This window comes from Dasypus novemcinctus, chromosome X (assembly GCF_030445035.2).
Source record: "Dasypus novemcinctus isolate mDasNov1 chromosome X, mDasNov1.1.hap2, whole genome shotgun sequence".
NCBI lineage: Eukaryota > Metazoa > Chordata > Mammalia > Cingulata > Dasypodidae > Dasypus > Dasypus novemcinctus.
In genome coordinates, this window is record NC_080704.1 from 34,951,140 (window position 1) to 34,972,756 (window position 21,617).

At 39.4% G+C, this 21,617-nt stretch overlaps 1 protein-coding gene across 3 annotated transcripts in view; it reads right to left on the bottom strand.

Moving 5' to 3' along the window:
- Positions 1-19,822, bottom strand: part of TAB3 (TGF-beta activated kinase 1 (MAP3K7) binding protein 3) — a 75,156-nt gene extending 55,334 nt beyond the window's left edge. The window contains exon 1 of one of the 3 annotated variants that reach the window (XM_071213131.1): positions 19,696-19,822. The gene's annotated coding sequence lies outside the window, so the exon portion shown is untranslated. Of the gene's footprint in view, positions 1-19,508; positions 19,662-19,695 lie in introns of those variants that run through there. The other 2 variants (XM_071213132.1, XM_012530124.4) reach the window with 2 other exon arrangements.
- Positions 19,823-21,617: the final 1,795 nt, after the last annotated feature.

Sequence of the window (21,617 nt, forward strand, 5' to 3'; positions counted from 1 at the left end):
AATATAAGCAAAAAACTTTTCATTTCGGCCATTGACATGCCATCCAGATTGAGAAAGACCCAGAAACTCTGGGGCCATGTGAGCCACGGCCACAGCCGTATCACAAGTGCTGGAAGCATCTAGGCCAGGGTAATGCTGGTTGCATGCATCTCCACAGGATCAACTTCAACAAATATCACCAAATACATTACTTTGGAAAGACTGGTATGAGACATCATCACTTGAAGCGGAACCAGAGCTTCTGTCTGTCAACTTTGATAAACTGTGGACCTTGGTCAGTGAACAGAATCAGGTAAATGCTTCCAAAAACAAGACTAGAGCTGATCCCATCATTGATGTGGTACAATCAGGTTTCTACAAAGCTCTGGGGAAGGGGAAGCACCCAAAACAGCCTGTCATCGTAAAGACCAAATTTTTCAGCAGAAGAGCTCAAAAGAAGATTAAGGGTGTGGGGGGAGCCTGTGTCCTGGCGGCTTGAGGCCATATAGGGGAGAGTTTAAATGTTAACATGCTTTCCCTTGTGGTCTGGCTGTAGACTCTCTGGTGGCACCTCTACATCCCTACCTATGCAGCAACTGCTGAGCACAGCCAGCATTAGGAAGCAGCCTTAACCAGGTTCTAGGATTGAGACTGAGGAGGCCTTAGCCAATTAGCAAACCTGAACCTTATTTTCATTTATAAAATGAGAATGCCTGTTGATAAAATTCTTTCAACGCCTGTTTGCATAGTTTACAGTGGGTGGGAGAATGTACCCTTACCTGTTCCATGGCGATCAAAAGAGAAGACTCAGTTTAGATGGGTTGTATCAGTTCTACAGAGCTAAATTCCTAATCCTAAGGGTTTCTTCCTGGGTTCCTTATCTTGCACCAAACCATTCTAGTTATAACCAGAATCTAGAAGAGTTTTTCTTCTAGTAAAAAATGTATCTAGTGGAGAAAACTGGGAAATCCTGAGGGCCAGAAACTGAGTCAAGTTTCCTAGGGTTTGTATCTTTTCCTGTTGAAGCCAAACCATGAAAATAGCCAATGCTTGTATGTAGATTAGACCCTCAGATCTTAGTGTAAATTATAATCTGCTACAGCTTTTACAGTGCTGGAATTTTAAGCTTTCGACACAAAATAAAACTTGTAGTCTAAATACATACATATATATGGAAAGACTTTCTTAAAAGGATCAAGAGGTAACAAGATAGAGCCTTCAGATCCATTAAGGAAGTCTCTAAACTCCAGAGAGGTGAGCCCAGTAATCTAGAAAAGAAAGCCACAAGTTAAAACTATGTATGTCACAGCCTCATAGGTCAGAGGGACAAATTTGAGAATCCAGGGCCTGCCCAAAACAAGGACAAGGAAAGACTCTCTTTAGACTACCCCCTCAGGCTGGGACCCTGAAGGACTGCACCTTAGAAATAAGGGTGAAACAGAAATAGTCCATACACTGAAGGTAACTTGACCTTGAGTAATCTGGTTGGCCCAGGAAAAAAAAAGGAACCTGAGATTAGATTAGGATAATACTGGATTCTCCCAAGCAGATGAAATAAATTATTAATTACTTAATTAATTTTCTAGAAGATCTCATCCTTGGTGTCAAATTATTTCTCAGATAGTTTTTTCATTGAATTCCCCGCAAACAATTAAAGATAAAGAGGCACATGAAGAGACAAGAGAACATGACCAAAGTCATAAAACAACAGACAACAAAAAGCGATCTGCAGGGACTTCAGATATTGGAATTATTAGTCATAAATTTCAAATTATGCTTATTATGTTCAAGAAGATGAAAGCCAAGCTTTAAAAAATCTCAGCAATGAACTTGTAATCATAAAAAGTGACATAGCAGATCAAGCCAGATTTTAAAAACAACAAATTCCAGGCTGAAAAATCAACAAAGAAAAATGTTAAAGCATCCTAAGGGGGGGGGGGATTACTTTCATAGAAGCATAGAAGCAACAATTAGACCGATAGTTTAATTCTTGACAACGAAACAAAACCTAAAGACTGCATAATGCTATCTTCAAGGAAGAGAAAGAAAATAACTGCCAACCTAGTATTGCATTGCAGAGAAAATATCCATCAATAATGGAAATGAAATACACTTTCAGACAAGTAAAAATAGAATTCACATCCAAGAGACTCCAACCAAAGAAATCATAAAACAAAAGAAAAATTACCCAAGATGGGAGGTCACAGATACAAAAGAAATGAAGAACCATGAAAAGTCAGTGAACAGTGAAAATTTTCAAGGGACGCTTTGTCACTTACATATAATACAAAGAGGCCAAGAAAGCAAGGAAAGAAGTCCCATCTGGCTGTTTTCCTGAGGAGCCAAAGACTGCTCTCCACATACCCCACTTTATACCAGAGAAGAGACCAATCTATACTGTTTGAGTGTAGATTTTATCCACCTTGGAGGCAGGGGCCCTGCCACTGAGAATTCCTGTTCTGATAAGCATCTGGGAGGGGGGTGCTTATTCCAAGTTTTAGGTTTCAAGTATGGATGGGCCTTTTCATTAGACTTAACATCTCCCCCAGGTTATGGAACAGCACACAATAGAAAGGAGATGGGGGCAGAGGAAGGGCCACTTAGCATTTGTTTGTGACTTCCCCAAAGAAGGAAGTGGGGGTGAGGTCTGGGTGACGCCCAAATAACAGATGTCTTTGACTTCCCTAACAGTCTACTCAACATTTATAAAGTAATGTCCTGTGGGGTTTAAAATATATATAAAAAATTAAATCATAGGACAAAAGCTGTATGTAAGTCAGGAGGTGGCCTAAAAGTATCAATTAACATTAAACTTTGATAAGGAAAGGATATATGCTCTAAATGTTATGGTAATTCCAAAAAGAAATCAAATATGTAATATAAAAACCAATAAAGGAAAAACGGATATAAAAGTAATCAAATCAAAGGAAAAGAGAATAAGAGTAAAAGAAATATAGGACTGGAGGGACAAAATATGTGATGCTGTATTTAATCCCAAAATATCAATGATTTCATTAAATATAAATTGATTAAATGTTTCATAAAAGAGAAAGACTGCCAGATTGGATTTTTAAAACTCTAAAATATATACTGCTTTCAAGCAACCCATCTAAAACAATACAAACAGGTTGAAATTAAAAGGTAGAAAAATATATATCAAACATCAGCCAAAATAAAGATACCTTATATTAATTTCAGACAAAATACACATCAAAGCAAAAAACATCACTAGAGTTAAGAGCCATTTCATAATGATAAATGTTTGTCACCAGAAAAATAAAACAAATTAAATTTGCATGCACTTAACTGCATAGCCTCAAATATATAAAGCAAAAGTTGACAGAACTAGGAGAAATAGGCATACAATATTATCACTGTAGCAGATGGTAAAATAATAAGCAAACAAAAGAAATCAGTAAGGATACAGATAAACACAAACTAGATCAATGGGCACATAAGAAACACTGAATATATCTGGTATCTACCTGAACTTGAATTTTTGTGTCATATATACATACAAGCAGACACAGAAAACACACAGCAAATGGACACAGAGCGCAGACAACTGGGGGGGGGATAAATAAATAAACCTTAAAAAAAAAGAAAAGCAAACACTAAGAAAGTAAAGGGAAATAATGACTAAGAGCTGATATTAACAAAACAGAAAAACAGTAGAAAGAATAAACAAGTTGAGAGTTGGTTCTTTGGAAAAACTATTAAAATTGCAAAACCTCTGATGAAAATTCATTTCTTAAAAGAAAAAAGGAAAGAAAAAAAGATACATATAATTAGTATCGAGAATGAAAAAGGCTATAAAGAAAAACATGTCCACAAAAAAGCATCATTGATAATAGTCAAGAAGTGAAAACAAGCAAATGTCCATCAAATAATAACAAATGAGAAAATAAAACATGGTGATGTAGCCATCCAATGGAATATTATTTGGCAGTAAAAGTAAATGAAGAACTGATGCATGCTGTAACATGGAAGAATTGGATTGGGAAAAATGGACATGGTGGCTGATGGGTATGGGGAAAGGCAGGAAGAGATGAGAGGTGGAGGCGTCTTTGGGACATGGAGCTGCCCTGGATGGTGCTTCAGGGGCAATCACCGGACATTGCAAATCCTCCCAGGGCCCACTGGATGGAATGGGGGAGAGTATGGGCCATGATGTGGACCATTGACCATGAGGTGCAGAGGTGCCCAAAGATGTACTTACCAAATGCAATGGATGTGTCATGATGATGGGAATGAGTGTTGCTGGGGGGGGAGAGGTGGGGTGGGGGTGGTGGGGTTGAATGGGACCTCATATATATATATTTTTTAATGTAATATTATTACAAAGTCAATTAAAAAAAATAAAAAAGAAAAAAAAAGAAAAGAAAACATATGCTATGAGAAAGAAGTCAGTCACAAAAGACCACATATGATACAATTCCATTTATACGCAAATTCCAGGATAAGTAAATTTATAGCAACACAAAGTAAGGCAGTGGTTGCAGGAAGACGAAGGGAAGGGGAGAAGAGAGGGAAATGGGGATTGACCACTAATCAGTATGGCGTTTCTTTTGTGAGTGATGGGCATGTTATAAACTTACCGTTGTGATGGTCGCACAATTCTGTGAATATACTAAAAACCATTGAATTGTACACTTTAAATGCGTGAATTGTATTATATCTCAATAAAGCTGTTTAAAAAAATTAAAAAGGAGACATCACGAAGGATTCTGTGGGCATTAAATGATAACAGTATAAGCTGAATACTAATACATCGAAAATTCAGATGAAAGGGACAAATTTTGATAAAAAAATAATTTTTATCGAAACAGTCATAAGAAGTTGAAAACCTGAAGAATACTGAAACTATTTTTAAAACTGAATCTCTAATTAAAAGCTTTCCTACAAAGAAAACTGTAGGCTGAAATGGCTTCGCTGCTAAATCCTACTATACATTTAAAGAAGAAATAAAACCAATCTTAACACAAACTCTTCCTCTTCCAAAGAATAGAAAAAGTGGGTATATCTCCCCCTTCCCCAATTCATTTTACAAGGCTAGCATAAGCTTGATACTAAAACCTGACAAAACTGTACAAGAAAAACTTAGAGGTTAATCTTACTGATGTACAAAGATCCAAAGACTCCTAAGCGAAATAAAAGAAAAATGTGATAATGACCAAGTTGCATTTATTTCTGGAATGCCAAGCTGACTTGGCATTAGGAAGTAAATATAATTTCACTTAAGGTACAAAATCATATGGTTATATCAACAGCAGGAAAAGTATTTGATAAAATCCAATATCCATTCAACATATAAACTCTAAGCACTTAATGAAATTTCCTTAATCTGATAAAGTATCTGGAAAAAGAATTAAAGCAAACATTTCGGTAAAATGCTGAAAGTATCCCCTTTGAGAATGGGAACAAGACAATGGTGCCCACTATTACCACTTCTATTCAACATTGTAACTGCAGTATTAGCCAGTAAAGTAAAACAAAAATAAACAAATAAAAACAGCCATTGATAGGAAAAAACAAAATCTTTATTTGTAGTTATTAAGATTAAATACAGGGAAACGGACTTTGGCCCAGTGGTTAGGGCGTCCGTCTACCATATGGGAGGTCCGTGGTTCAAACCCCGGGCCTCCTTGACCCGTGTGGAGCTGGCCATGCGCAGTGCTGATGCGCGCAAGGAGTGCCGTGCCACGCACGGGTGTCCCCCGCGTGGGGGAGCCCCACGCGCAAGGAGTGCGCCCGTGAGGAAAGCCGCCCAGCGTGAAAAGAAAGTGCAGCCTGCCCAGGAATGGCGCCGCCCACACTTCCCGTGCCGCTGACGACAACAGAAGCGGACAAAGAAACAAGACGCAGCAAATAGACACCAAGAACAGACAACCAGGGGAGGGGGGGAAATTAAATAAATAAATAAATCTTTAAAAAAAAAAAAAAAAAAAGATTAAATACATAGTAAACCCAAGAGACTTTACAGATAAATCACTAAGAGTACTAAAAGTTTAGCACAATTGGTAAATATAAGGCAATATACAAAAGTTAAATGTATTTTTATAAACAAAATGAAATCTATATATAAAAATTTACAAAAAAATATCTAATACCTAGAAATAAAACCCTCAGGAGTTGTGAAAACCTTTCTGCAGAAAACTGTATTATTGAGATAAATTAAAGAGGACTTGAATAAATGGAATGGTATAACATGTTCATGGATTAGAAAGTTTAATATTATAAAGATGTCAATTCTCCCCCAAATTAATCTACAGATTCCATGCAATTCCAATAAAACCAACAGGTGTGTATGCGTATGTGTGTGTAAAATGACAAGATGATATTAATATTCATATAAATGTGCAAAGGATGAAGAACAGTCAAGATGTTCTCAAAGAATACGGTGGAAGATCTTGCTCTACTGAAGATCTGGACTTACAGAGCTATAATAAACAATACAGTGTGTTATTGGTACAAGGAGAGACAAACAGACCAAACAGAATAAAGAACTGAGAAACCGCTCTATAGACATACGGATCATTCATCCCTGACAAAAGAAGGGAAGACAGTGTGCTAGGACAATTAGCTATCCCTATGGGGGAAAAAAATGATACTGTCCCCTGCTTTACATGATAAACAAAAAGTCAAGTTCAGGTAGATGCCAGGTATATATGTGCAAGGCAAAACAATAAAACTGGAAGAAGGGAGAACATCTTTAAGACACTGGGATAGGGAAAGATTTTTTAAAACTAGACCTGATACCTAATTTTAAAATAAAGGAAAATATTAATAAGAATTTTTATCAAAAGAAGCATAAAAAATGAAAAAGTAGAAAACTAAGAATAGAAAGGAACTTCCATAACATGATAAAGGGCATATATGAAAAACCCATAGTTATCATCATACTTAACGGTGACAGACTGAAAGCTTCCCTCTGCTAAGATGAGGAACAAGACAAGGAGGTCCACTTTCATCACTGCTATTCAACATTGTACTGGTAGTTCTAGTCAGAGCAAGAAAAAGAATATATAAAAGGCATCCAAATTGGAAGGAAAGAAGTAAAGTACCCCTATTCACAGATGGCATGCTCTTAAATACAGAAAATCCCAAAGAATCTACAAGAAAGCTACTAGAGCTAATAAATGAAGTCAGCAAAGTGGCAGTGTGGTTTTCCTATACCCAGCAATGAACAACCTGAAAAGGGAATACAGAAAACGATTCTATTCACAATAACAACTAAATGAATAAAGTATCTAGGGATAACTTTAACCAAGGATATAAAGGACTAATACATGGAAAACTACAAAACATAAAAGATATGAAAAAAACTAAATGGTAAGACAACACATGTTCACACATTGGAAGACCTAATATTTTTAAGATGTTATTGCTACCCAAAGTGATTTATAGACTCAACACAATCCCAATCAAAATTCCAACAGCCTTCCTTGCAGAAAAGGAAAAGTCAATAATCAAATTCACATGGAAAGGCAAAGGGCCCTGAATGGCCAAAACCACCATGAAAAAGAAAAAGCTGGATGACTCACATTTCCCCATTTTAAAATTTACTGTAAAGCTACAGCAACCAAAACAGTGTGGTAATGGCACAGGACAGATATAGAGACCAGCAGAACAGAAATAAGTTCAGAAATAAGCCCACACATTTATGGCCAATTAAATTTTTACAAAGGTATTCCAAGTCTACTCCATGGGAAGAATAGTCTCTTCAACAAATGGTGCTGGGAGAAATGGACAGCCATATACAAAAGCATAAAGGTGGACCCCTTCCTCAAACCATATACAAAAATTAACTTAAAATGGATCAACGACCAAAATATAAGAGGTAAAACTATAAAATTCTTAAAAGAATACAGAGAGAATAGCTTCAGGACCTTATATTAGGTAATGGCTTCTTAGACGTGACACCAAAAGCATAAGCCACAAAGGTAAAACTGATAAATGGGACTTCAACGAAGCCAAAAACTTCTGCTTATCAAAAGACATTATTGGGAAGCGGATGTGGCTCAACCGACTGGGCTCCAGTCTACCATATGGGAGGCCCTGGGTTCGCTTCCTGGGGCCTCATTGGGAAGGCAAGCTGGCCCACGCCCAAGGAGAGCTTTGGGCCCACACCCATGGATAACTGATACAGCAAGATGACATAACAAAGGGAGACAAGCAGACACAAAGAACATGCAGTGAATGGACTCAGAGAGCAGACAGCAAAGCAAGCAGCAAGGTGGGGGAGGGGGTAAAAAGACAATCGATGGAATGGGAAAGAAATATCTGGAAACCGTATATTCAGATTATAAAAAGAATTCCTTACAACTCAACAACAAAGAGACAAACAACCCAATAAAAAACAAGCAAAGGCTTTTAATAGACATTTCTTCAAAGATGATATACAAATAGCCAATAAGATGAGAAAAGATGCACATCATTAGTCATTAGGGAAATGCAAGTCAAAACCACGAGATATCACACCACACCTACTAAAGTAGCTTTAACTAAAACAAACAAAACACAAAAAAACAAACAAAACAAAACAAACGGAAAATAACCAGTATTGGCAAGGATGCAGAGAAACTGGAACCTTCATACACTATTGGTGGGAATGTAAAATGATGCAGTCACTGTGGAAAACAGTTTGGCAGTTCCTCAGAAAGTAAAGAATTACCATATGACTGGGCAAACCCACTTCTAGGTATATACCTAAAACAATCAAAAGCGGACTCAAAAAGATATTTGTACACCATTGTTCACAGCAGCATTATTAACAAGAGTCAAAAGGTGGAAACTACCCAAGTGTCCATCAAGAGATGAAAGAATTAACAAATGTGGTACATACAAACAATGGAATATTATTCTGCAGTAAAAAAGAATGAAGTTCTGATACATGCTACAACATAAACTTTGAAGACATAATGTTGAGTGACATAAGCCAAACAAAAAGGGACAAATATTGTATGATTCTACTTATATGAAATACCTGTAATAAAATTAGCAAATTCATAAAGACAAAAAGTAGATTAGAGGTTACCAGGGGTGGCAGGAGGGGGAATAGGGAGTTAATGTGCAATCAGTGCAGTGTTTCTGTTTGGGGCCATGGAATAGTTTTGGTAATGGATGGTGTAGAAGACAGCACAATGTGGCAAATGTTACTAATACCAATTAACTGTATACTGGAAGGTGGTTAAAATGGAAATCTTATGTTGTATATGGGCTACCACCTTTTTTTTTTTTTTATGAAAAAGCATGCCGCACAGTGGCAGAAGAGATTTACAATCATCAAGGGTTCATTTCCTGCAATACAATAAAAAACTACAAATCAGCAAGTCAAAAAAGCAAGGAAGGTCACAACACATTTTTGGAAAAGATTCCACTCAAAATAGTCATGAAAGCACAAACCCAAACTATCTGGAAAATTTAATTATAAATACTGACTCCTTCCCTGAGATTTATGGAGAATAAAATATTTTCTTATATTAAACTTAAGAAAGTTTAACTGCTCATATTTCAATAAACAGTTCACTCATTCTTTCTCTACTCAGCACCCTAAAAAAATACTTGTTGCTGGAAAGTCCTGTTTAAGGAATATTTGCCTATTCCAAAGTCACAAATACATTCTCCAAAAACTGAGACCTACCTACATACCTATCAACAACAGAATGGCAGCAATATAGTCATGCAATGGTATAGTATACAGGAATGAGAATAGTCTATTTGTACATTTTTTTTAATTTATAAAAAGGGGCCCTAAAAAAAACACACACATTTACTGAACTTAAGAGTTATTAGCTGCTCAAGATAAAACAGATACTCTAACTCAATATTTCCAAAATATTTTGGTATGTATGTATTTCATTAGAGTAAGGTAAATAATGCTTTTTTCATAGCTAAATTATAGATGACAGAAGAATTTAAAGTCAATTTCCAGGGAAACGGACTTTGGCCCAGTGGTTAGGGAGTCCGTCTACCATATGGGAGGTCCGCGGTTCAAACCCCGGGCCTCCTTGACCGGTGTGGAGCTGGCCATGCGCAGTGCTGATGCGCGCAAGGAGTGCCGTGCCACGCAAGGGTGTCCCCCGCGTGGGGGAGCCCCACGCACAAGGAGTGCGCCAGTGAGGAAAAGCCGCCCAGCGTGAAAAGAAAGAGCAGCCTGCCCAGGAATGGCGCCGCCCACACTTCCCGTGCCGCTGCCGACAACAGAAGCGGACAAAGAAACAAGACGCAGCAAATAGACACCAAGAACAGACAACCAGGGGAAGGGGGGAAATTAAATAAATAAATAAATCTTTAAAAAAAAAAAAAAAAAAAAATTTCCAAATTCTTACTACTAAACTACCAAATATTTCACTACATGGACAATAGTCCCTGACAATGGGGGGAAGGTCTATAACTACACACCATACAAATTAATCTCACATCCACAATGTTGCGCAAAAGAAGACAGACACCAAAGAGTACATACTGTAGGATTCCATTTACAGAAAGAACAAAAGTAGACAATCTAATCTATGATGTTAAGTCAGGATATTGGTAGGGTGGTAAGTGACCAAAAGGGAGCAAGGAAAGGAAAGGAGTTGGTCACACACAGTTTCTTGAGCTGGGTGTGCTGGTACACAAGTGTGCTCAGCTGGCAAAAATTCATTGCACTGTTCACTTTTGGTAATGTGAACTTTTCTGCACATACATTAAACTTCAATAAAAGAGTTTGTTTTTTTTAATATGAAGGAATACGTATTTTTTTCAAAATTGTTTATGGGATAAGAGAGCAAAAAAGTTGGAAGTCCACTGCTTCAGGGTCAAGTATAAAAATGAAATAACAGACTAAAAAAAGGATTGTACAACACGCTAATTACTAAAAAGTGCTCACAAAGGGGTCAAACCAACTAGTGACTCTCAATCTTATAGCAACACTGGTTTGAAACTATTTGAATCCAATAAGATAAACTGATTTAGTGATTACAGTGTTGGATCTTAAACATCCAAAACAAGCAACTTGATCTTGTAAGTTTGTGTTAAAAGGCTCTTTAAAACTTTAGGAATGAACAAATGGATTCACACAGCTAGTTAATCCCCCTAATTTTACAAATGAAGAAATTAAGGTCTTCTGAAGTTGGGTAATACGTCCAAGGTTTTAGGCAACTCTGAATAAGTATAAACAAGTATTTAATTAATCTCACCCCTTCCCAATTTTCTGAAATTTTGGGGGATTTCCACCCAAGTGAGCTTGTTTACTGGCAGTGTCCCTCAACACACATCCTATGCAACTGAAAACATTTTCATCCAAATGTTACCAACTTGAAATTACTTTCTTTGCCGCCCATCACTAATAACTAAAAGCTATTACTGTGGCTGAAAAGATAAGACTTTCTGAAAGTAAAGTTCATGATGTGCAACCTAACAGATAACTTTCTGTTTACACTAAATGTTAACTTTTCTGCCATCAAACTTAAGGTATGTGTGATAATTAGTACTGCATATGGTATTCATGAAAAAGACACCCCCCCCCCCAAAAGCAGCCACAACTGAAAACAAGGATTTCCTTTAAAAAAAACACATATAAATGAATGTGCTAAATTACTGACATTAAATTATTATACTTAGTGTTAATTTCTTGTTAAGTAAGCCAATCAAAATTATGACTACTAAAAAATTAATTTAATTCATTCCAATTAGCTTCTACATCCAAGAATATTAACAGTGCGCTTTCTATATAACCTTAACATTTTTTAAATTTAATAAACGGGCATATTTATGTTTACAAACAAGCTTCAAAAACAAAAAGAAAACATGTATGCTTCTACTTAACTTTTTTCAAAATGCCAACAGCCCTCATGCTCTATGAAGCTTTTGAAGATTTTATTAGAAAAATCAACACCATTCACTCACAGTTCACCAAAACATCACTGAAATAACATGTTTAGACAAAAACAAAAAAGGGCTAAGGTTCTCTTGTAGCTTGATAGTTTCATTTGCCTGAAATAAAAGTATTTCAAGCATCTTTCATTATGTAGCTGATGTCCCCCATTAAACAATCTACTAAATTCTGAACAAAAGAACTTTAACATTTTTAAAAAGAATGATTTTGAAGCTAAGTCTATCAAAAGTGAATCCATTGAGTCCCATGAAAACATTTTTTAATTGCATTTTTACAATGCACCCCCATAGCACTCTTTCCACTATCATTGGACTATCTTCCCCTTATTTCAAACTATAAAGTTCAGTGCCAAGATGAATCCCTAGACTTGTCATCCTCAGGGAAAATACCTGGCCTTTGACGACCTGTAGAAAAATTAAATCAGAAAATGGTTTTATGGCCACAGAAACTTATTCACACACAAAAAAACTGGAGGTGTCAATGATAAAAATACAAATAATTAAAAATGATTTAACAATTAATGCAACATGACACCCTGGATTAGATCCTGGAAGAGAAAAAGGGCATTAGTGGGAAAATTGATGAAGTCCAAATAAAACCTGCAGTTTTAGTGAATAGTAATGTACCAATGTACCTGGGTGAAAGGCATATGGGAACTCATAAATTTAAAAATTATTCCAAAATAAAAAGCTTATTTAAAAAGAAATGACAGGGCGGCAGACTTGGTCCAGTGGACAGGGCGTCCGTCTACCACATGGGAGGTCCGCGGTTCAAACTCCAGGCCTCCTTGACTCGTGTGGAGCTGGCCCATGCGCAGTGCTGATGCCCACAAGGAGTGCCGTGCCATGCAGAAGGAGAGTGCCCTGAAAGGAGAGCTGCCCAGCACGAAAGAAAGCGCAGCCTGCCCAGGAATGATGCTGCACACACGGAGAACTGACACAACAAGATGTCGCAACAGAAAAAAACACAGGGGAAACGGACTTTGGCCCAGTGGTTAGGGCGTCCGTCTACCACATGGGAGGTCCGCGGTTCAAGCCCCGGGCCTCCTTGACCCGTGTGGAGCTGGCCCATGCACAGTGCTGATGCGCGCAAGGAGTGCCCTGCTACACAGGGGTGTCCCCCGCGTAGGGGAGCCCCACGCGCAAGGAGTGCACCCATAAGGAGAGCCGCCCAGCGCGAAGGCGGGAGCAGCCTGCCCCGTGCAGCTGATGACAACAGAAGCGGACAAAGAAACAAGACGCAGCAAAAAGACAAAGAAGACAGACAATCGGGGGAGGGGAGGGGGATTAAATAAATAAAAAATAAATCTTTAAAAAAAAAAAACACACAGATTTCTGTGCCACTGACAACAACAGAAGCAGACAAAGAAGATGCAGCAAATAGACACAGAGAACAGACAACTGGGGTGGGGGGCGGGGAGAGAAATAAATAAATCTTAAAAAAAAAAAAGACAGAAAAATTAACAAAAAGTCAAGAATTTTGTACCTCACTTCTGACCCAAATTTTGTGCTCAGTCAGCATCAAGGTCAAAATGGGTGTGTTGATAGAATAGAATGGACTCTTTAAATATTGCCTATTTCTCCAACATTCTTAAATAAAATATTCTCTAGAAAAAACTCTTTAAAAAGAGTTACTCAAGTCATAAAATGATACAGCTTAATAATAATAAATACATACCATTTTAATACACTCAAATCTACAGACCACATACTTTATATGTCCCAACATATCTAGTCCTCCCAAGAACCCCATAAAGTACTTTTTGCTACTTCTACTATTTTACAGATGAGAAAATAGTTCTGTAACTTGTTCAAGGTGACACAGCCAGTAAGGTGAAACAGCTCTAAATCCAGCCTTTTGGGCTGAGAGTCCATGTTCTTACCCAGTATATTCTACAGCCTTCTGAGAAGCCAAGCCAGGAAAAAACTCTGCCTCTGGAGACTATCAGCCCTTATGCACCCTATCCACTGCCTCCGTCAGAGAAGAAAGCCCTTTTCCCAAGGCTTGGGAGTCTTTGCTAGGACTGTAAAGGAATATGACTCCACTACCTGTCTGGAGGGAGGAAGAAAGGGAATTTGGTAACTTTGTTTCCATCCTTCACAATCTTTCACTACCTGATGTACTAAGTGCATATTCTTGCCGAAACACTGTTACACATAGGAGTTGGTTTTTATAGTACTAGCAATATTCAAATTCAGATAGGTTGCGCTGGCCTGGGAACCTGAGCACCATATGTACATTATTTCTGTGGGAAAATGGTGGTGATTTAATTTTTTTAAAAAAAGGTTTTATAAATGAGCCAGTTAGAAATTGAGACTCCTACTACACAGACACTAGTCTTATAGAAGCTGAGATAATCAAACTTTAATAATGACACTGCAGTTACTCAAATAATCCAGTTTCACCCATGCATCAAAGTAGTATAGTTTTAAAATGTATAGTTTTAAAAGTATAGTAGTGTAGTTTTAAAATGAATGGAATGGTGTTACTAAAAAAAAATTAGCTTAGTATTCTGTGGATTTCCTACCCTATGGCCAATTTTGGATGCTCGAAGCAGTTAATATACTGCTCTCCCTGCTTTCCCTCCTATAGGCTTTGCATTTAAAAAATCACTACGGAGTAAACTATTACAAATAAATCTTTCACACACATGCCCCAGAACAGAAGGGGAGTCATGTCAGAAGGTACCAAAAGTAATAGTAGTAGTAACAGGGACAATGATGATGTAAGAAATAAAAAGAACACATTTTGAGCATTTACCATCGCCAGGCATGTTCTACATACTATACATCCTCTGCTTCATTTAATCATCACAAAACTCCTGTGACAATTTCATTACAAAAAATGAGGAAACAGGTCAGAGATTAAGAAACTTGCCCAAGACCACACAGTTAAATAGTGTCAGAAGTAGTATCTAAAGATTTGAGCATTTTCCCACTAGATACTGTGTTTTTAACCACTGTACTGTGTGCAATCAAATAATTTGTTAAAGTCTTAAAATGAACATAGGGTGCTTATTCGTTTTTAAAACAAGAGTGATTTGGAGGAAAAAAAACTTGTACATCTTGCCTTTTATTAGGAATATGTCCCTCAATCAGGCTAAAACTGAACCCATTTATAGAGAACAAACTTAAAATGTATTTCAGCTTTGCTTTTATCGCTTTGAAGTCCCTCACTTAATTATCTGAATACTTCAAACAGTGGTAACAGAATGAAATTTCAACAGACTAATAAAACTTGAAAGTCACCAGGTAAAACAAACATACATTCCATGTTTATCACTAAGTAAACCAAAGTAAAATAACTGCAAGATTTCCAATACTTTCAAAAAGTTTCAAAACAGCAGGAAGAAATGATAGAAAAAAGATATTCCTTTTATGACAAATGAAAATTCTGTTCTTTCAACAGTGGAATATCTGCTTTAAAGCAAACTCTAAGCTAGGATGGACCAAATTTGTTACATTTTATTTCAAAACACGTGCCTAAATTCAGAAATTCTTCATTGACAATTTGGTTTATCCCCCAAATAGGTATCTGATCTACATAACAAATCTAATATCAGAGAGCTAAAATACTGTGCTACCTATAATCTCACAGTTAATTAGCATAAAGCACACACCCAAAAAAACTGCTGGAGCACAAACTGATTTTTAAAGCCATCTATGTGAACCTCAAAACATTCTCCCGGGAAACAATGGTCTATGTGTGCCAGGTTTCCAAGCCAGCCCATAAAACCCTAAACATCCATAAGGTTTCAGAAGTAGAATAAAATACTTAACCTGCACGGCCAATGTTTCTATGGAAAAACCCATTTAGCATTTGATCCCTGCGCCCATTGAGCCCTAGAAATAGAAAAGAAGAATTCTTCCCTCCCTTAACTGGGAATCCGAGCTTGCCCAGGACCATAAGCGTCAGCTTCCATGATCAAGGCAGAGCAGCAGGAAGGGCATGAGCAAGGGCAGGCTTCAGTACATTAGGCTTCAGGGTCTTAAGGGCAAAGGGGCAGCAGTAGGGTAGAAAGAGATCCCAGGATGAGGAGGACAAGATCTACTCTGGAGAGAAGGATGAAGGATGAGATGAAAAGATGGAGGAAAAGGTGTGAGGGTGGGGATGGGCTACTGAAGAGGATGAGGTAACAGCGTCTGCTCCTGCAGAGATGGGGTTTTATATACCTTCCTCCTTAACTCATCAGGAGAGGGAAGAAAAAAAAACTGTGGCAAGGGTCTTCATACTGCCTCCCTCACCTCTGGTTACTCTCATTCTCCTTTCCAAGAAAGAATGGGGAGGGTTAAGGGGTCTTATCTGGGTCCCTCCTGACCTCCTTGAGCAAAGAAAACTCCGGAGTTAGAGATGCTGTGTTGCTCTCCTAGGCAGCATCCTCTCTGCTAAAGCCTTCAGTGCCAACTGGGAATTAAGGGAAGACTGCAGATAACAGCGGGAACAGCATCAGAAACAAGAGAGGAAGGAAAATAAGGAGAGAAATTTGAAGCAGGGAGGGAAGAGTGATACTGGAGAGTTGGACAAATCAACAGAGCTGTCAATGAATTAAACTATAACAAATGTTCTTAAATTTTTAGGATCGATTCAGTATTTCATCAGGTCTGTTTCATTTTTAGATAAATGAATATTGTGGCCATGGTAATAATTTGAGGTTTAGTATGCCTAAGGTATTAAAAACAAAACATCTAAATTCATATGAGACAATTTCCTGGTGTCTTTTCTTTATATAGTGACAATATAAGTCATTTCAGAAACTTTCTATTAACTTTATTAATAAGCATTCAATTACTTCATCATTTGTTGTTTTTTTGCCCCAATAGCCCAAATAACATGGGTAATTACCCTCAAAAATAAGGAAGCATATTTAATTCTTTCTTGGGAGTATAACTATAATTAAAAACTTGCTCATTTAGAACAACTGCAACAGATCATTCATCAAGACTCCAAGGTATTATTTAAACCATAGTTCCAAACTCCAAATAATATACACACACTGATATGTACTGAGGAACACAGGACTTCTTTTTTTCTCTGGCCTCTAATGCCCATGTTAACATGAGACACGGCCACTTATCTTAATGCCCCAACACAATTCACTTCTTTAAAAACTGAGCAGTAAATCCCAGATTCTGTAATAACTTCTCGAGAACTCCTAGCCAGGGATAACTAATTCAACAGGTAAACCTGACCAAATAACCTGCTATAGTATGAGTGCCATATAGCATCCTTTATTTTTTTTTCCTGGTTCTTCCAGTTTAACTGTATCCAGATGTAGAGGCTCTCTCCTGGGAAGATAAGGGTCTAGATGGTGGGCTCAGCTGCACAGCATATCAGAGATGCAACAGCTGAGAGCAGTGGGGGACAGAAGTGAGCAATGGCCATGTTGTTTCACCAACACCTTGGTTACTGCCTGGGAACTTGTAAGGACTTTCAGTCCCTAACTCTACAGAAAATTATGTTGGCTCCCATACTAGCTGCCATACTTTCTGCAAATCATGAACTGGGTCTGAAACCTTTGTATTTAAAGAAAAGAAAACTGGAGCATCAGCTACCAAGTACTCCACTTTTTTGAGGACATATATATGTATATATAAGCTATGATAATGCAAATTGGAAATCCTATAAATAGTTGGTATTTTATTTTGGTAATTTGAACTACTACTCAAGATCAGAGTAAGAAAAATATTTGCTCTTTGAAGTATCTTGGGCAAGCTGAAACTGGAGGCAAAGTTACTGAAATCGTGAATTTCAGATTGGTCACAACCGGTAACTAGGAATCCTCACAAATCAGCAGAGTTCCATGCTAAAGGTTACCTCTAGCTAGAAAATGGACACATTTGAAAAAGAAAAAACAAGATTATCTTGAGCCAAGGACACTGGGAGCTTTCAAGATTACCAGCAGAACTGAAAGGTTTCTTTGTAACAAAAATTTCCATTTACAAAGAGTTTGTATCAGTCAGCACATAAATTTATACACAGTAGAAACAGCACATGCTTTAGAATGAGGCACACATGAGTTTGAATTCTTCTTCTACAACTTATCAATTGTATGCTCTACTCAGTGAAGTTACTGAAGAATACTGGATGTTACTGTCTTTATCTGTACTACCGGGATAACATTATCTTCAGCATAGGGTATCTATAAAGATTAAAGGCAAACACAGATAACCCACCAAGCCCAGTGCCTGAAAACACTTAATATTTAGCTCCTTTAACTCCCATACAAACTGTACACAGTGTGGCATCTATAATTAAGGAGACTATGTCAAACAAACATGTAAAAGAAAATTCAGGGTAACTGAGCCTTTATTATTATGTACTGTCAGATGTAAAGATAAAAATTACATATTTCATATTTACCTTCACTAACTCCCTTAATTAAGTCAGTTATGGGCAAACGTGTGTGGGGATAAACTGGAATAATTCGTATCACACACAGATTTAAAATTATATACGTGTATATGCTTCCATTCTTCCCAGTGTTTATAAAAAGACACCACCACAAACTTCCATGGGCCATGATACCCCTTATAATTTACCATTTAAAAAATTAAACTTTCATCTCAAAAGCCCTTTCTTAACAAAATATTTCCTCCATACAAATATTCTTGTATACTACTGCAAATCATTTGGAAAGCAAAGAAAAAATTAACCCCCCTTATCCTTCTGCCAGGATGGTATTTTTCATACCACCAGTATGAAAAAGTACACAAATGAAGCTGTTTTCCAAATTATCTCCCTCCCCGATTCATTCTTGTTCTTTTACAAGCCAAACGTAAATATAGCACATGCCAAAATTAGTTTGATCGACAAAAGTCACTGAAGAACACATCGAACTGACAAGTTCTGTCTAAGAACACATCGAACTGACAAGTTCTGTCTGGACCAAAGGCGACGTTTCTTAAGGAATTTAAATAAATTACGCTTCAGGGAAGACAGAAATACTTTATTTTTATCAAAAGAATAGTATAAACTTTTAATTTTATATACAGCCCACTTTATATACCCTGTTGCGCGCTCCCCTCCCCCCCCCCCCCCCCCCAAAATACCCTCAATCTACTCACTTTAAGAGCTGGCACACAGTACTAAGATACTGAACTCCAACCAGTAATAACTAATATGTTGTTGGGCCTCAGAGGACTGCTTGTGTGATCTTCTTTAAATGAATGTAGACAAGTTTTCTCCTTGCTCAACACCTGCAAACCTCTTTTGGAACAATTATTACCATTACTGCTAACTTTCCCATCTCTCGACACCCTCAACAGCCCCAACCTGGGGCTGCTACTGCTCATCCCCAAACACCTTGCTGGGGCTTGAAGCCTGTCCACAGAGGTTCACTTTTCGCAATGTCCAGGGTCCGGCGAGAAGGAACAGCACTCCCTCCGTCCGGGGGCGAACGCCAGCCACTCCCTCTCCCCTCGGCCTCCCGGGGCGTCCAGGGCGGGCGCCAATGCACCAGGCCCTGCGCAGATCTCCAGCAACCCCGCAGTTCCCGGGGTCCGCCGCAGCTCCGGGCCGAGCAGAGCCCGCAACACTCGCAGTCGCGCACACGCCCACCGCCCCGGGGAAGGGGGCAGCCCGGCCCACCCCGGGGCTTTCCCTCACACCCTGACCCGGGCAGGTGGCAGGGTCTCCTGGCCGCACTTACCCAGCGGCCGCTGCTCCCCGTCCGCCGCTGCCGCCGCCTGCTCCTGCGGGGGGTTCGGGCCGGCGCCGCTTCCCCGCCCGACCCCCCCTCGGGTGCACGCTGCGCGGGGCACAGATACGGTGCGAGCCGCTGCCGCCCCCTTCCCTCCTTCGCCCTCCCTCAGTGCGTCCCTCCCACCGAGGCTCGCCTCTTATTTCCTAGATCCGGTCTCGGCGAGAGCTTGGCAAGTGAACCGCCGGCTTCAGGGCTCCCGTCGGGCGCCGTCGCTCGCCAGGCACAAAGATGGCGAGGCTGGGGACTGCCTAGGGCGATCTCGCGAGGCTTCCCGCAGGACTGGGAGGGCGGGGGTCGCACTGGAAAACTGGTTTAGGGGGCAAACGCTCGCCCAGATCGGAAATGGGCTGTACCTAGTAGACGGAAAGTTGCCGCGCCTGCGCGGAGGCGGGCGACTACGCACGCTCAGAAGGGTTTTTGAGGTGGGACCGGGTTTTCCGGGTTTTACTTGTTTCCTTTAGAGACTCTGGGCTGGCCTGGGAAGGAGGGCGTGGAGGAATCGGGACTAAAACCCGGGAAGGGACCTGAGAGGACCCGGCGGCGGAGTGAGAAGCATCCCTTTACGACTTGGGTAGCCCCTAGGGGCTCTACACATTTTTGCGTCCACTGGAGTCTTCCAAACGTTTCCTTCTCCCTTTTCTCGCTGTCACCGAGTATTCTTTACCGAGTCTCAGCTGCCCCTTCATCCTCTTGTGGATTCACGTTATTTGAGAGCTTTTTGTGTGCTTGGAGCTGGGTTTAAGGTTTGAGCCACAGCCCTTCTGTTTCTTATATCACCATCTACCTTTTTCCTTTTGGGGCGACATTAGCCTTCCAAATCTCATGCTAACAACTGCTTTTCCTGTTTTATTTTTCCTTGCTCTTTCAGTTATTCATTCATTCAAACGTGTGCGAAGTCCTAAGGAAACAGATAAGCTCTGACCTCAGAGAAATATTGGTCTGGGACGGAGACGCATGAGAAAAAGCAATGATTAACTTTAAGCACAGTAAGTTCTATGATAGACAGGAGAACAGAGAATAGCAACAGATGGGGAGGGGCGGGTATGACAGAGGAAATTCTTGAGGTGAGTCTCACAGTAAACAAAGCACTCCAGTCATTTAACCCAGAAAATTGAATACAATAAAAGGAATTCACACGTAACTGAAAAGTCAAGAAGAGAACTCTTGGGGTATCTTGGAGGTAATAACTACAGGAAGCAGCTGCTATACAAAGACCTAGGGGAACTAAGGAAAGAGGTTGGAATCATTACAATTTAGATATTTAGAGGAGAGACCTTGTGAAGTTGAAATTCAGACTTTTGAGGAGGGAGCAGCATTCAGCTGGTACTGGTGTCTGAGGAGGGCAAAAGAGGCTGTGTCTGCTAGTGTGGGGAACACTGCAAACTGGATCCAGTTGCTGCTATGGGAAGGAACTGCTGCTTCCCTCTGAAAGCTGATTCCCCTACAGCCTGGAGCCGAAAATGAGATACGTGGTACAGAGCTGATTTTGACCCACTTTCTTCCATAAAGTAGAGCAGCTCCTGGTGTGGAGAGTCATTTGTTTTGGGAGCGAGACGTGGTCAGAAAGGGAGCCATTCACTCCTGTCACACACCCCACAGAGACCATCAAGCTAAACATTCCTAGAAAACCTATGTCAGGTTCAGGGTTTTGTACCAAGCAGAGCTGTCCTAGCCAACTTGGAAAATATGAGTGCTAATTGTTGTACGGCACTGAGGCTTTAAATTGTTTCTTACATGGCAAAAGCAGACTACTTATGTGCTCTGCTTCACAAAGTGAGCAAGGGTTAGTCTCCTGTCTTCTTGCCCACGATCCCTAGAGGATTGTCCTAGTCTACATCGTCCAGACGGGCTCAGCACCACATCATATTCCAGTCGTCAGGAAGGGGCCAGGTTCACGCATTTCCTTTAAGGGCACAACCCAGAAGTCAGTCGTTAGCATCCTTTCTGTTTACACCCAGAACTTAGTCACATGACTGCCTCTACCTGCAAGAGAGACTGGAAAATGTAGTCTTATTCTTAGCAGTCTTCTACCTAGCTAAAAATTCTAGAACTCTG